General features: G+C 33.7%; 1 pseudogene; it reads left to right on the top strand.

Annotated features, from left to right (window-relative positions):
* Positions 1-5,855: 5,855 nt before the first annotated feature.
* LOC133199997 (nuclear apoptosis-inducing factor 1-like) lies at positions 5,856-10,630 on the top strand (annotated as a pseudogene).
* The last annotated feature ends 567 nt before the right edge of the window (positions 10,631-11,197 follow it).

Below are 11,197 nucleotides of genomic sequence, written 5' to 3' on the forward strand. Positions count from 1 at the left end.
TGCATGTAACATATATATATTATCTTTCAGAAGCTATCAGTGTGGTGTAGTGGGGTACCATCTGCTCATTTTCTAGCAAATACCTGCAAGTTAAGAATACAGTATTTTAGTAAATATTTTTCAAACATGTCATTAACCGTTCACGGTAGCTCAGTCGGTAGAGCGCTCGCTCCGTGATCGGGAGGTCGTGAGTTCGAATCTCGGCCGCGACAGACCTAAGTCGATAAAAAATAGGTAGCAACTGTTCCTTCGCCATGCGCTCGGCACTTTGACGTGAAAGTTGCGGGTCCTTCGGATGAGACCTTAAAAACCGAGGCCCCGTGTCACGGCAGGCGTTGGCACGATAAAGATCCCTCACTGCTCAATGGCCCTGAGTGCCGAGTAAAGGTCAAAATTTGAAGCCCTTCACCGGTATATGGTGACGTCTCTATATGAGTGAAAAATTCTCGAATGGGACGTAAAACAACATACAATCAATCAATCAAACATGTCATTAGTAAACACAAAATAGAATATACAGTACAACTCATTTACAGCGAAGTTACTCGGACTTGCTTTCTTATAACTAAGCTTCTTTATATATCTGCATGTATTTTGGAATGCATAAAAGTTTAACTCCTAAAACAACTGAGATTTACTTATAAGCAACTCTTTTTATGAGAACTGAGTTCTGTTGTATTTTCAATTAGAAATGTATAAATATGTTTGCAGTGGCATTAAGTGCTCCTAAATAAATACTTTTTATCTCTAGCTCAATCAGAAATCAATTAATTTATTAGCTATATTACATTACTGCTTTTATTAATTAAAAAAACAGAGCGTCAAACTTCAAACTCGATGAATTATAAACATTTTTTTATATCTATCCCCAATTATAATTAACCTCCTAGTGTTTTTAAAACACTGAATTTATCACAGCACACCCCTATGCCTGCCCTGGTGGCAAAAAGATCAAAGAAAACATTATTGTTTTCACTCTTTAAGTCTTGACCTTTTGGTTAAGTGATTATAGTGGATTGTACCACATAGGAAGAAAAAAAAAGACCCCACAAAGGGACACAACTCATTTACTACTTGCAAACTAGTGAACATGAACTACAATGTATCTAAACAGATGTGCCCCCACTGTGCATGTCATTAGTACATTGTAGTATATAAATATCATGGTTCTAGAGAGAGAGTAACCTCTTTGTGAATACATGTACATTTACAAATAAATGTTTTGATTGGTGGCGATGGGTGAATGTGAGGTGTAAAGGAGAGTTTGGAGAGGAAGAAAAGGAGAGTTTGGAGAGGAAGAAATAGGGAAGGTCGGAGTCAGACAGAGGAAGAAAAAGGAAATTCAAAATGGTCGAGTTGAAGGGACGGGAGCTAGGAGAAGGATAAATTCAGGGTTTTAAAATAACTTGTAATCCTTGATAGCCATGTGGGCTACTGAATCTTTCAATTCTGGGGCCCACATCAAAATTTATTCGCCCACAGATTATCATACCTTCTATTGAATATAAAAACAACAACCCCATTTTTCGTTTTTTTTTATCATGTGCTTTGTGTTTCTTTTCTATCCTAGTAACATTATGCACGACTTATCTAAATTTGAAGTGGAACTCTTTTGTTTATGAAGATTGATATGATCATTCAATATCAAATATAGAGCAAATGGCACGTTTTCATTCACAAATAACAACAGTACTTTTTGGTTTCTTGGGCTCATTGACCCGTTGATGCCACATTGTGCCCGACACAATCACTTAGACGCTTTATAAGTATATGTATATATGTACAAGTACTTCTTACGGGTATAATTATAAAGCACTTTACTGATTTGGAAATTTTTCAAGAGAAAAGTACAAAACATTCGGACAAAATTGAAAAACAAATATTTACTATCGAAAATGTTCTTATCGCCATGTTGTCAACTTGAACGTAATTTTAAGTCGCCCACATGGAACATTAGTCGCAAATTGCGAGTGGGCGACTTTTAATTTCAAACCCTGAAATTGACCCACTCCACTTTTTTCCAGGCCACCCTTCCATTACAGTCTGATTAAAAAAAAATTAGGTATATCCTAATATACATGTATTATTCTACAGTGCTGTATATTGCTTGGTGCGGTTTACACCAGACCCAGGTGCAACAGGCAAAGAGTGCCTGTGCCAGGTCCATCTTATTTTCAGCATATCTACTTATTAAGCTGTCAGCATACATGTAGATTGCCAATAAATTATATTACATCCATCTGGTGATAAAGGAAATGGTAAAAATATGACAAACTTACAGAAATATGCAGTTGAATTTACTCTGCTCTTTCTTGTCCGCGTCTGCTTTCTCAGCCGCATCATGACGTAATATGTGACGTACGGCATTCCATAAAAAAACCTACTTTTGGTTTCGTAAAATAAGCGTATACCCCGTAGTCATCAAAGTTCCGACTTCGACGCGGAAATAAATTTTCAAAATAAAGATTTAAAGCATTAGGACAAAAATTATAGTTATTTAGATATTTCCCGATCCTGTGATGAATACGAAATTGACTGGCCGATTTAGCCAGGTTCTGTATTTGCACTTCCTGGTTACAGAAAAAAAAAACCCCGAGTGTACCCTTCTATGGCTTGTTACAGAGTTTCCTTTTGGATTTATGTGCTCTAATCGCTTGAAACGACGATGAATATGTATGTACTGTTAATTGTTTGTCATATTTTGTGTTTGAAATGTAGATTCTTCTTGTTATTCATTTTGCAAAGAAAATTTTCAGAGTAAATTCGGATCTCGTTTTCATTTCAGGTTCAACGTAACACGGCCAGGTGAATCGAATGGTTCCGTTTCATCGAAGTCATAATGAAGTTATGCATTTTTTATGCTAAGCGACAACTATTTGAAGGCTTTACTAAATTCTGAGTAAGTAATTAACATTAAATGTGATTTTTAACTGTGTATATTAATTGTTCTGACACATGTGCAGAGACTTGTAAACACGACGTAACAGTGTATTACACAAAATATTTTAGGAAGCAGGTCCCACAAAAGATCCAATTTTCTTGGGGATTAATCTCACAAATGTGAGGGTTATGAATGGAAAAAAATGTAATGATTAAACTGTTGCATTTGATATATTCTCATTATTTTATGCAGATATAAAAAATCCATCTTTTCAGCATTATAATGTCTGTAAAACTCATAAATCCAATTGGAATATCATAACTAAAATGGACTATTATATCTCATTTGGACAATAGGTTCCAATAAAAACCTTATACAGTGTTTTCCCTTTATTTCAATTGAGTAAAGGGTTAGAGATCAATTGTATCAGGCTTTTGGTTGATGTTTATGACAAATCTCTGTGGACCTTACAACAATTAAATTTTTTTTTAAATTTCAAAGCGGCATTTTTATCAATTGAAGTGACCAATTTGGCCGGTAGCTGGTTCTTAGGGAAATCACTGCTTATATAGAGAGTTGGTCAATAACATGTTCTGATGTCTGACATATGCCTCTATTGTGCAGTTATTAATGTACAAAACACAGGGTCTTCTGTTTTGCTCAAAACATGTAATACCAGTGCAGTTTAACATAAACAAGTTGACAAAACATGGACCTTTCAGGTGATAACATGGAATTTACTGTATGTAAAGACGTCCTATTCAGTAATTATAGGAGTTAGCCCCTTTGACTGAAACAATTGGAATATCAGTATGGGTAGTAATATAATAAAAAAAATTATGATTTAATTTCTTTGTAGGAAATGCTTGTCAGGACAAAAGACTGAAAAACTGCCTTTAAACACAGCCATCATTAATGTTAATGGATTCATAAGGAGCATCCAAACAATATGGTATTAGGATCATCAGAGACTGGCAATTTTTTACCACTCACTGTGACAGATGCATCTAAATAAACATTGAAATGTTCAATTCTTTTGTTCATTGCTTTTCCTCATTTGGTATGAATATTGCATAACATTCTTGTGAATATCGCACGATTTTCACACGAAAAACAGACAAAGTGGAATTCGAATGGATATCATGCGAAATTTTAGTCGCATGAATTTCGCATGAAATTTGTGTGATAACATTCGCATGAAATTCGCATGTGGGACTTTTTGCATGATTTTTGCATAAATTTCATGCGAAAAGGCAAACACATGAAAATCATGCGAGCCACTTTTCCCTGTGTAGTGAATGCATATGTATCAGAAATAGATGAAATAGTTGATGAGAATGAAACTATCCCAAAAGATCACCTCAGTTTGTAATCTGGACGTAAACAACCACGAACGACATTATAGGAAGTAGAAAGATACTTAAGACTTAATATACTAAAGACCTGATTATTTGGTAATAGTTATTCCAAAAAACGTGTATTTTAGTATAGCATAATGCTTCATAATCAATAATTCTTTAAAAACAAATCATGTTTAACACTCAATCTGATTATTTTTTTTAAATCGTCAGGTCTTTAGTATATCTTGTCTTTAGTAACTCCCTGGGAAGTAGCCATGTAAGTCGAAATTACAAACAGTAAATGGAATTACAAACAGTAAATTAGAAATTATGTGAAGTTGTGATCTCTAAATAATTTTTTTCACCATGTTCGCCAAGAACACCTAAACAAGTCCTGAAATGTGATTTTTGCTAATAGTATTGTAGAATTCATGCTTTGGAAGGAGATCCTTCATCATTAAGTTTGAAGCATCCGTAAAGAATGAATAAGGATAAACCCCCTTCTGCAATAATACTCTCTCTCCTGTTGAGACTTAAAATGATTATTGAATTCATAAAAATTGTGTTCCATACTGGATTTCAAATTCTTTACTAAATTGGCTAAAGATGTGGAAAGAAACTGGAAAGAGTCAACAAATCTTAGCTTTGAGATTGAAAACGAGCTATAACGTTCAGACGCTCATTCTTAAATCGCCCTATAATAATCAAGTGTGCATAAAACCTCCGAGATTGTGTAATACTACAGGTATAAATTTCACCTGCTTAAAAAGCAAGTTAAAGTAATTATGCGCAGCTCCAACAAATTCTCCCGTGACATGGTCATGATTTCTTACTTTGTCAAATCTGTTTTCAAATTTTAAACCACAAAGATGACAATGTGTAGTTGTTTCAAATAATTTTTCCTCTTCAGCGCTCATATGCATTGGTTCTATCCTACGCAGAATATCTAAAACCTTATTTTCCTCCTCTAGTAAATTTCTCAAAAATGTTCCTACAATGTTTTCTCCACGATAGACAACGGGGGATTTAGAATACCTTTTGTCTGTAGATACAATATGATAAGCATATTCACAAGGTTCAAAAGTACAGAAATCGAATCAAATTTTTAATCAGACAATTGTGAAAAGTGTCATTGTTTTGTTTTGTTTTTCTTTTCAAATAAAGCAGGTCAACATGTGACTTCCGTTTTGATTTCGTAATGCGCATTGGGAAAATTTCCTTATCTTCATACCCAAAGATATTTATCGGAATGTCGTTTTGGTTTTCGAATTTGGCTATTTGAGACAGGCGGACTGGATACTGGATCCCATTCATATTTAGTTCATTAGTATGCTGTAGGTAATGACACCGTCTGGAAGGATTATGCTTTGCCGGGTAAAACTTTGCCAAAACAGAATAAAGAAAACATTTTTGAACGTTATTTTTTATGTTTACCAAAGACCTGGCGACCGTTTCACTAACAAATCGTAGATCGTAAACGTAAGACTACGTTTACGATTGCCAGACGTGCACGTAAACGAGCGTTTCACTAAACCTATCGTAAACGTAGCACTTACGACCGACGAGTTACGATCAACTTATTGGAACTCTTCTGACTAAGGAGGTAACTGTGGTTACAGCAGACGATCGTAAACATGGAAGAGAGGAGAAAGGCAAACTGGAATGAAGCGGCGATAGAAAACTTGGTGGATCTCGTTACAGATTGTGAGCGATGGGCTATTATTAGAGGGAAGTTTAGCCCATCGCTTACTATCCAGACTAAACAACGCGTCTGGCGTGACATCACAGAAAGGTATCTCGTACTTTATAAGATTGAACCTAGATGACAACATCTGCAGTTGAAGCATTTTTTTTTTTTACGTTTTTTAAAACTTGTATTCAGTCCCCCAGCCAACATATTTCAATATTTTTCCCCCGGAAAATTACCGAACTTAAACGGCTAGACGGCAACTTAGTAAGGGAAAAAAGGGGAAATAATTTTAACAGATAAAAATAGGCTAAAGTAAAGAAGAAATCATGCTTACGTCAATCAGTAAATAATCAATCAATCATCAAAACTTGAAGTAAATCAATGGTCTGTTGGAATATGTTATTCAATATGTTAATGTTCTTGAGTTGTATAAGGTTTTCATTTTCTAAAGATTACTGTAATTAAATGTAGGGTAAATGCAAGCTCCACCTGTGTAAGAGCAGTTAAAGATGTCAAAAAAAAAATGGCAGGACATCCAAAGCCACACCAAGAAAAAGGAGGCCAATAGGTACACGTAAGATATAGATATTTTACCAAATAAAAAATTTATTTGGTAGTATATATATATATTTATCCCGTGTTTACCCCTTTATCCCGTGGATATGACTCATTGGATAAATTTTTCATATTCCACAGTTAAGTGCAGTTGTGACGTCACAATGGTTTTTGCGCTAGAGTGATGAAGTAAAATAAAGTGGAGTCCTATATAAAACAGTGTAAAACATTGGATGTGAAGTATTTAACATGGGATAAAAAGAATCTCCCATGATTTGTAGTTGGATATGACTTTTATCCAACTCGTTGTGTGTTTCGGGGATAAATAACACACAACTCGTTGGATAAAAATCATATCCAACTACAAATCATGGGAGATCCTATATCTATAACGTCTTTTATATCAACAATAGTTCTTGCTAAAATCAAATTCTTCCAGCTGCAAATGACGTTTCTTGGGATACATTAACCATACCAATGATCAGACATAGGCTGGAATGTTGGAAAAATTTGCTATTGGCAAGAATTGTTCTATGGTCATCATTAAATATTTGTTAGTTTGATGTACTCCGACCCACATTTTTTTAAGGTGGGTAGATGATTAATATTTTTTTAAATTATCTAATACATAGATAATCATCATTAAAATCATAGACTCAGAAATTTATTTATGCTTTCATTTCAATGTATACACTGAACAGTGCGTCTGAGTATCGCAAGCGACCTAACGATACGATATATATCACAACACAGTTATGCGATACAACATGTATCATGATACAGTTGACAACAATTGAATTTAATAACGGATATCGATATCTTTACATATTCTTGTCTGCTTACCTCCACAGTTTAAATGTAAATATAAATAAGAAGGTACAATTTTTAAACATTTATTGGGATATATTTACATTTCCAATACATTTTCCTTAAGATTCTTTGCAATTTAGAAAACTGTTCATTTTCTCATGAACTACCATGGATGAGCATGAATATATCCATTGTTACGTCATACTACCGTACTTGACGTCAAAACTATAGTGCAAACTGTTTTGCTTTAAAAATGACAGTTGAATTGTGGCAACTCATCAGAAAAATAATGTAAATATAAGGAATGAATTTAATTTATGAAGATTCGTGAGGTACGTGAACTACAACGCTTCACGCCGGGATATTTATCATGAAGCGCTAACGCCCTTCTGGCTTTATGAATTAGATCACATGACCAAATCTTATTAACATCCTGATAAAAGTTTAAAAATGATACTTATATCTTAAATATTTTATAGGAAAGCCGAGCTCAGGAAGACGGGTGGAGGACCACCTCCTCCAGAACTGAAGGGTTGGGAGAAGAAGGTAATTGACTAATTGTATTCTTCTAAAAGAACTTAAAATAAACATATAATTTTTTTTAAAGGAAAAGTAACTGAAATGTATTCTTTCTTTTCCAAAATAAAAAAAACTTAAAGTTTTTGAAAATGACATGAAAAAAGATATAAATTAATGTGATATTTAATTGGTTTCAATAAAAAAATGTATATTCATATCAATTAGAGAAGTATGTATTGTATTTAAATTCAAATTTTTTCTTTAAAGATTGTGTCTATCCTCTCAGAGGATGTCATTTCTGGTGTGGAGGGGGTTTTGACTCTTTGTGTACAGCAAGTTTGCCAACAGATAAAACATGCAAGTATAAATATAAATACACTTAAACAATTTAGAATCTGATCATACAGTTTTTAGCTCACCTGAGCTGAAGGCTCAAGTGAGCTTTTCTGATCCAAATTTGTCTATTGTCTGTCGTCGTCATTGGCGTCGTAAACTTTTCACATTTTTATCTTCTCCTCCAGAACTACTGGGCCATTGGCACAGAGTATCCTTGGATTTTGTTAAAATGAAGGGCCATGCCCTCCTCCAAGGGGAGATAATTATGAAAAAGTGAAAAATTAATGGCATCATTGAAAATCCTTTTCTCAACAACCAATGGGCCAGGATGGGCCACAATGAATGATGAAACTTTGACATATAGCAATATATAGGAAATATCTTCAAAAATCTTCTTCCCAGGAACAGCAAAGCCATGTTTGGTCATATTTATATGGAAGCATCCTCAGGTGGTGTAGATTCAAGTTTGTTCAAATCAATAACCCCCAGGAGTAAATTGGGGCCACAATGAAAGTTCAAGCTTGTAGGGGAAAAAAGTCACAGTGAGTCAAAAAAATATGTAAGCATCCTTAATAAGTGAAGATTCAATTTTGTTCAAATCATACCTCCCCCCCCCCCTCAACCCCCTCCGTTTCAGAGGTAGGCCAGGACCACTTATGCATTTAAGCTTTTCAATACTAAACTGATTTTTGCTTTTTTCCTAGCCACAGTGCTCAGGTGAACGATGTGGTCCCTGGGCCTCTTGTTATTTTTTAACTGAAGTGGTAAGTCATTGCTGTTATACATATGAGTGAATATAATCAATATATCAGGTTTATGATTTGTTTTTATGCTCAAACACTTATCTCCCCTCTGTTTTTGTAGATACTCAATCCGGACAAGATATACCAGTGACAAAGAGAAGATATGGTACTCGTATATGTTTCTGAAAATAATTTTTACATACAGTCAAACTTCATTATCTCGAACTCAATGGGACAGGAAAAAGAATTCAACATATCCTAGGACTCAATATATCCAGGGTAAAATACATAAGGAAAAAGTAGTTGGGACTTCCAAATCACTTTGACATATCCATGTATATGAGATATTATTGTTCGAGATACTGAAGTTCAACTGTATTTATTTCATGGTCAATAATTATAAGATATACTTTATTTAATTTTGTATGATTATAATTTAACATATGATACAAGTGGTAACTGAAAAATTACATCTTTGATAATAATTTGCATATATAAATTTTAGAGGAAGCAGATCTTGAACCAGAAATGGGGATGGAGGCACCACCATCATCTGGTTAGTTACTTTTTATTATACCCTCTTTCAGATAAAGCCAAAAAAAAAATGCGACAATGTGCAAATTATTTCAATTATGTCATTAACACAATTTTGAAATTTAAGTATCAAAACTTTTCTTGTGAACTATTCTGAAAAATACATACAATTTGAAGGAGAAATTCTATTATTTTCTACACTTAATGATGGAAAATTGAATTATAAGGAATGAATTTAATAACTACCCAAGTTTTACTGGTATAACCTGTTTTGGAACAGTTACGTTTTTTTATAAACCGCTTTGCAGTTTATAAAGTGTAAACTGACCCAACCCAGATTATACCAGTATAACTTGGGTAGCTAGTAAATTCATTTCTTAAATAGCCGCAATGAAAATATGCTTTTCATTTTATTTGTTTTCACTGTTGTTGCAGCTAACAGTCATTCTGTCAACAGCAGAATCTCTAGTGAGTATAATAGAAATACTAATATACTAAGTATAAAATACATATACATTTGTACCAGCCAAGGGATTTAAGATTTATACAACATCATAGTGTAATTAGTTCAAATTTCTAATAAAATTTCATTTCAGACTATATATATATATATATATATATATATATATATATATATATATATATATATATATATATATATATATATACATGAAATGATTATCAAATGTGAAAAAAGTGCATTTGTAGGTATGAATTTTATTTTTATCTTGACTGTTTATAATGTGAATGATCATTAACAAAATGCACAATTATTTTTAGGTTTACAAAACAAAAATGTATAAATGTTTAGTTCATGTAACAATTCTGCTGTTTTTAGATGACAGAACTGCCAAAAGAAAGGACTCCACAGTGAATGGTAAAATACATGTACATACACAGGTTCCACCTGGTTGAAACATTCAAAGCAGATTATACAAATTATTAATAGAGTGCAGATTTATCTTTAAATTCACACACCTTTTATTTTCTGCTGTATGCTCCTTCTTACCAAATGTAAACATTAATTTCAGATCCAGTGAAAGACAGACTTGTGGAAATTGAGGAGGAAAAATTGATTTTAATGAAAGAACACCTTGCAATTGAGAAAAGAAAATTGGACATTATAGAAGATTATGTGAACTGGAGGAAGAAGATCTACACAGAAGGCATAGAAAGATCACCAACAGTATCTCCAGTAGTCAGAAGGTTTTTTACTTCGTGATTGTTCGGTTATCTGAACCATAGGCTCAAGTGAGCTTTTCTGATCACATGTTCTCTGTCCGTCTGTTAATTTATTTAAGAAATAAACAACAATGTTAAAAAGTTCACTGGGAAATGAACTTGCTTGGTCATGTGATCAAATTCTGTGAAGCCCAAAGGGCCTCTCAGTAGAATGATCACGTTCCAACTAAGTTCATTTCCCAGTGAACTTTTTAACATTATTGTTTTTTACTTTTATTTACATTTGAGACGAATATTCCGAATAGAACTGCATTTATTACATGAATGACCTGCCGTATTGCTATGTTGTGACGCACAGTGACCTAGAAGCTGTTTGGTCTTGAGAGTTCACCTCGCTCCAACATTTGAATACTTACATTGATGTTCAGCAGTCCAGTTCAGGAAATATCTGTTCATAATGAAAAATAATCAATGATCGCTACTGAGAATAATCTTACTATTATTGTATGAGTTCTTTTTATATGAATTCAAAGCGAAAACCACCCTTATGTGCATTGTGACGTTATCGAGAAAACTAGCACTAAAGTTGACGTCATAAATGTTTGCC

The sequence above is a fragment of the Saccostrea echinata genome, unplaced genomic scaffold (assembly GCF_033153115.1).
Source record: "Saccostrea echinata isolate AGI-Se365-2 ecotype Australia unplaced genomic scaffold, CSIRO_AGI_Sech_v1 ptg000036l, whole genome shotgun sequence".
In the NCBI taxonomy this organism is placed as follows: domain Eukaryota; kingdom Metazoa; phylum Mollusca; class Bivalvia; order Ostreida; family Ostreidae; genus Saccostrea; species Saccostrea echinata.